At 41.0% G+C, this 5,553-nt stretch overlaps 1 long non-coding RNA gene across 1 annotated transcript; it reads right to left on the minus strand.

The window, feature by feature from the left end:
* Positions 1-3,578: 3,578 nt before the first annotated feature.
* On the minus strand, positions 3,579-4,225 carry LOC117538976. The gene is made up of 3 exons (XR_004567918.1): positions 4,165-4,225; positions 3,742-3,904; positions 3,579-3,642 (listed from the first exon to the last, which is right to left on the minus strand). It is a non-coding gene; the product is annotated as an uncharacterized LOC117538976 (long non-coding RNA).
* Positions 4,226-5,553: the final 1,328 nt, after the last annotated feature.

Raw genomic sequence — 5,553 nt, forward strand, 5'->3', positions numbered from 1 at the left:
AGTGGGCCCCTCTTCTGAAAGACACAGTGGACATTGTGTCTCTGAAGGTGGTACACACTAGAGTGAGTGATGAGTACGCTTTGTCACCTTCCTGGAGAACCACTTCCATCAGAAGGTCCGAGAGAAGACAGTTTGGCAGCTGTGAAGTATTGGTCAGACTAGATCAAACATATTTAACAACACATTGACTAGACTGTTGCCAGCACAATCGAAATACCAAGATTCTTTGGGCTTCAGGTAGCAAAAAGACACATTTTTAATATTAATGTTGAATATATCACACACATTTTTCTTATGTTTTGTTATTCTTCTCCTTGAGGTAAAAAACAGCTATCAATAAAGTTAAAAAAAGCAGTGAGACATAATAGTTGGAAATTCTGCCGTGATCACAGGTCGTTTTTTAAACAAAAAACAGTTACTGCTTCACTGAAAAGATATTACCTCCAATATGAAGCACATGTCGGACTTTTGAAACTGGACCTTTGAAGGAAAATATAAGGTGTGGGTCATGTGATTGTTTAATTACATGTGTATACAATTATCAATATGTATGCATGTGTTAAATAATCTGGATCTGTCCGTGGCTATAAAAATCACATAATATCAGGATGAAAATGTAAATCAGTGTCAAAGAAACTGTTGTCTATAAAGTAACATTTAAAATGTATGATTTACCCTTCAATCTGGTACCGTTCCATGAGCATAATGCACCACCATTTCCGGATCTGTGCTATGTCCCGCTAAAAGAAAATGTAACAATAATAAAGTTGAAAATGAATGGAACCTCATCATTTGTCTACTCAATGTTAGCCCCCTCTTCCCCCTGAAATACTAACTCAGAGGATAAATACTGACCTCGGTAAACCAAAGTAGAGCATCTGTGCTGAAGTTGAGTGCATACTGTGAAAGGATAAAGATCTGTTAAGTTATGAGTTTCAAAAACTAACAAAACCCCTTAAAAAAAAGTGTCAAGGGAGGAATTTACCATCAGTATGAAGACACCACAGTCATTGCCCGTGGTTTGGTGAGGCTAACCCTGTAAGAATTTGGAATATAACAGTGATGTTCATGGTCAAATGGAAAATAAAGACATGTGAAAGCAGGTGTATGAGATGGTGGAGAAATGTACCTTGACGTCTCTGCCGAACTTTACTGTCCACTGACCTGGAGCAATGCGGTGCGCTAGGTCACTGTCAAAAGAAATGATAAGACATGGGAATTGATTTGGTGAAGGAACGCTATACACAATATAATTCATGTTTTTGGATTTCCTTACATTGAACTATTGCATGCCTTAAAAGAGGAAAGTTATGAAAGCCACTGAACGGGGCTAAAATAAAACAAACAAAAATACGTTTACCAGCCGCTGAACAAAGCTGAACTTGAAAACAACCTTTGAACAAGGCTTATAACAAAATGAATATTATAATTCATAGCATCCTGTTGCAGACTCTTTTTCTTTTGGTTCCACTAAGGACACTCCAGACTTTGTGGAAATGGAGATATATTATAAATGAATTTGATCAGATTCAGACCCCTGGTCTACAAGATGGTTACTGCAGTATTAGAATACTATAAACTATTTAGAACTCCCATACAAGCCACAGAACGGTGAGGGGGTAATCATGTTACAAAAACCTAAATATGTCCTTGTAGGAATTGTCCCCAAAGCCATCTGGCTTAAGAGGGTCGAGCAAATATAACTCTCTCTTTGCTGGCTTGATCACCTGTCAACCATTGACAAAATAGCTGAAATTAGACATAATCAAACACCAGAAGAAAACCACACAGCACAACTTATGTTCATTTTGTACATGCTGGTGAGATCATTTGGAACAGACTCACGCAAAGCAAATAGTGATCTGCCTTTCCTTGCTGCCGACTCCAGGCAGGGATGAAAACCATGTCCTTGGTGGCCAATTGGTCAGCCTAGTATTTTAAACAAGGGATTTTAAGTTGCTGTATATCAATTTCAAGAAACATAGGTCTCAAGCAACAGGAACTTACTGGAAAACTGGCCAACACGTCAGCTGTTTTGGACTTCCAGGTAGGAACCACATACATATCCACGATGTATATATCTTTGCCCTATATTGATAGTTTTTCAAAAAAAATGAAATCTTCATAGAAGTATGTTCAACAACAAGAGACAACCACACTTCACGAGATTGGAGTTTCACCACTAAACAGCTATTTAGAAAATATGTGTTATTCAAAAGAAAAAAGCAGGCCAATGATGTCTGTTGAAAACCGTACATGTCTTTGGGTGGCTTCTTGTACCATCTTCAGGCACGTGTTTCCAATCTGAAACAGTAACAACAGTAAGTTACCTGTGCCATTTATTTGAGACAAGATGAAGTTGGGAGGAAAGCTCAAGTATACCTACATTTGACTCCATGCACTGAGGAAGACCCAGGCTCCAAAAGTCCTCTCTGGTCAGGCACACATCACCCTCCTTCACAATGACCTCTGCTCCAGGCCTATTGTGGTCTAGCACATAGCTGAGCTGCAAATAACAGATTGCAAAACATACTTCAAGCCAATAGAAAACATAGAAAAATTAAAATCAAAACAATGCACCTCCATCACTGTGCATGAAGTAAACATATATCTACCAGCTTGTCTTGAATCGGATGTAGATCCTTTGCGTATTTCGCACCAGAGAGGGCATACTGGTGGTCAGCAACTGACCCCTCCGAATCCAACTTCGGTTCAGCTGTTATTAGATAGACACAAAATAAACAGTATTATTGAAGTACCACACATGAAGTATACCTAAAATGTGTCCTTGTATTGATAATCAAAATACCTCTCAACATAGGCCTGATAAAGGGCTTCAGCTGAGACACATTCACACTCTGTCTCAGCTGAGCTCCTGTTGAGCTCAACAGGGTTGCCACACCCTTGTTGGTGATTGAGGAAACCACATAAGGGCCAAACCAGTTGCACTCCAGTTTTCCACCTTTTCGGCCCTCCTTCCTCTTATTCGCTCTTAGGACCTCATCTCCAACGTTAATCAGGAAAGATTTCACATTCTTTCCCTTGCGTTTTTCAAAAGAGATTTTCTGTCTCTGTTGTGCTATTTGGATGTTCTGGTAAATCTGAGAAAGATATGTAACAGTTATCATTTACAGTCCTTAACATACGCTTGCATTTTTTAGGAGTTATTATGTTTTAAATATTGCCATTTTATTCTCACCTTCGAGTGCAAATCTGCAATGGTTGCAGCCTTTGCCTCAAGCTGCTGTTCTGCCTCATCAGCAGGCACCAAAACAGAGGTATCATCCCTGTCATTGACTGTAGCATTTATAACACCCCGGGACGCGAGGGTGCCTCCCAAACTGGGCAAAATAGGGCGTGCACTTGGTTGACCTCTGAAAGCATAAAAATTCCTTTTAGTATCTCTGTTGAGTATTGTTTCCATCTGCATTTGTTACAACATTGTACCTGCTTTGAGGTGTTAATGCTCGCCACAATGCCCCTCAGATGTAAATCCCAGTCATTCTGGTCCTCTCCACAGTACTTTGCAAGTGCTTTTTTTATGTTTTGGTTTGTACGCTCATCTTGGCCATTGCACTGGGGATGGTACGCTGAAGTGATGCAGTGTTTTACACCCAGTGCATCAAAAACACCACGGTTGACCTGCAGATGGTTTAGTGTACACCAATTACCAAATTACCTGAAAAATCGTATTACATTGTTACACATAACACATACACTGTATTAGATAGATTATTGTACCTCATTGACAAATTCCCGTCCTTGGTCGGTAATGATCTTCTCGACAAGACCGAAATCGAGAAGAATATTTACAATCTTTTTTGAGACCTCAACAGCTGTTTTGTGGTAGAGCGTTTTTGCTACCACCCACTTCGTGAACAGATCAGTCGCTGTTAGAATGTATCTGCAATATAAAATGCAGAATGTTGTAAATACATACAGAATCACTGTAAATGATTTCCTTTCTTTTTAAACCAGATTCTTCACGTTTAGAACCTTTAAAGGAGGTTACACATGCTTCAGCCCATCATGATAGTACCTTTTGCCCTTAGCAGTGGAGGGAAGTGGGCCAATGAGATCCACACATGTCTCACTCTGTTTCAATGTACACATACAACACATTTCTGTAGATCAATAATCAGTCAGTCAGTCAAAAACTCCCACCCATTTCTTCACGTCCTCCCGCATAGTGGACCAGTGGTACGTTGCCAAAACCTTCTCGGTGGTGCGCCTTCTCCCTGCATGACCTCCGGAACCCAGGTTATCATGGCACTCCTTCAGGACATTGATAATTTGGTCCTTGGTGCACACAACCATCCTCTCATTGTCCTTGTATGTGTAGTACAAATCTCCAGCTGGCACAACAGGAACAACAAAACAATCATTTAGACATGTGTAGAGATGACATTATGACTAAAAGCTGTTCAAGAAATCCAGTGGCAAATGTGGTTTAGACGTAACAACTACAGTAATGTAAAGTGTGTATAAAAAGAAAAAGGAGAAACAAGCTGTGGAGTCCTTGCGATTTACTGAAAAATGTTGGAATTGCAATATGATAAACCATTAGAGGTATGATCACTTTTGCACCAAAAAACACCATTAGATAAATAGATAGATAGATATATACTTTATTGATCCCTATAAGTAAAGGGATGTGATGATGTCACATGTACAGGGGGTTTATACCTCATAATAAAAACGTATGTTCGTGACTTAACCATGGTCTTATTCTGTTACTTACCTTTGATCAGGTATTGTTTGGATGCCCTCCGAATTAACGCCTTCCTTTTATCATGCTTTTCAGCGGCGATGGTGAGATTGTGGTAACCACCATTGAGCACGTACTGCTTTATCTCAGCATAAAAGCTCTCCATTTCTGTCATGAAAGTTAAAATGGTCGCGGTAATTATGGGGAAGCGGAGGGATCTAGATCGTTCACACATAACAAGCTGTACCGAGTTCCTCCGGCTGCAGTTCCGCAGACGGCCGGTGTGTGGCAGCATAGCGCTGGGAGCAGAGGGAGGTGAGTATATGACGGATATGACGGATGACGGATGCGACGGAAATACACCCGAACATATTTGGTAGGCCGAACATATCTGGTACTGACACCGGGTCATTTGAAAAAAGGCGCATTTGCGTACCGAGAGAGAAGGGAGAAGAGAAAGAGAAAGAGAAAGAGAAAGAGAAAGAGAAAGAGAGAGAGAGAGAGAGAGAGAGAGAGAGAGAGAAAGATATTTGAGAGTTGCATATGAACTCAGGGCCGATTTTCGCCTAGGGCGCCAGATCTGTGGAGGCGCTGCGCTGGTAGTTCTGGGAGGGGAAAAAAACATTTTTGACCGTTGGTGCTCATCCTAATTTTCGGCCTTGATGTAACAACATTCATAATTAAGTACATGTAACACCCTTTTCACCCCGGTTACACGTTTCATTTGCCCTGTACGATGGGCGCTGTAAGTGATGAAAATGGGGGATGTTGGCTTATCTGGCGCCCGCAGCTCACAGCCAAAGTGCGAGGGAGAGAGGGAGGGTGCACCGGTACCGGCGCTGTTG

This window comes from Gymnodraco acuticeps, unplaced genomic scaffold (genome assembly GCF_902827175.1).
Source record: "Gymnodraco acuticeps unplaced genomic scaffold, fGymAcu1.1, whole genome shotgun sequence".
Lineage (NCBI taxonomy): Eukaryota > Metazoa > Chordata > Actinopteri > Perciformes > Bathydraconidae > Gymnodraco > Gymnodraco acuticeps.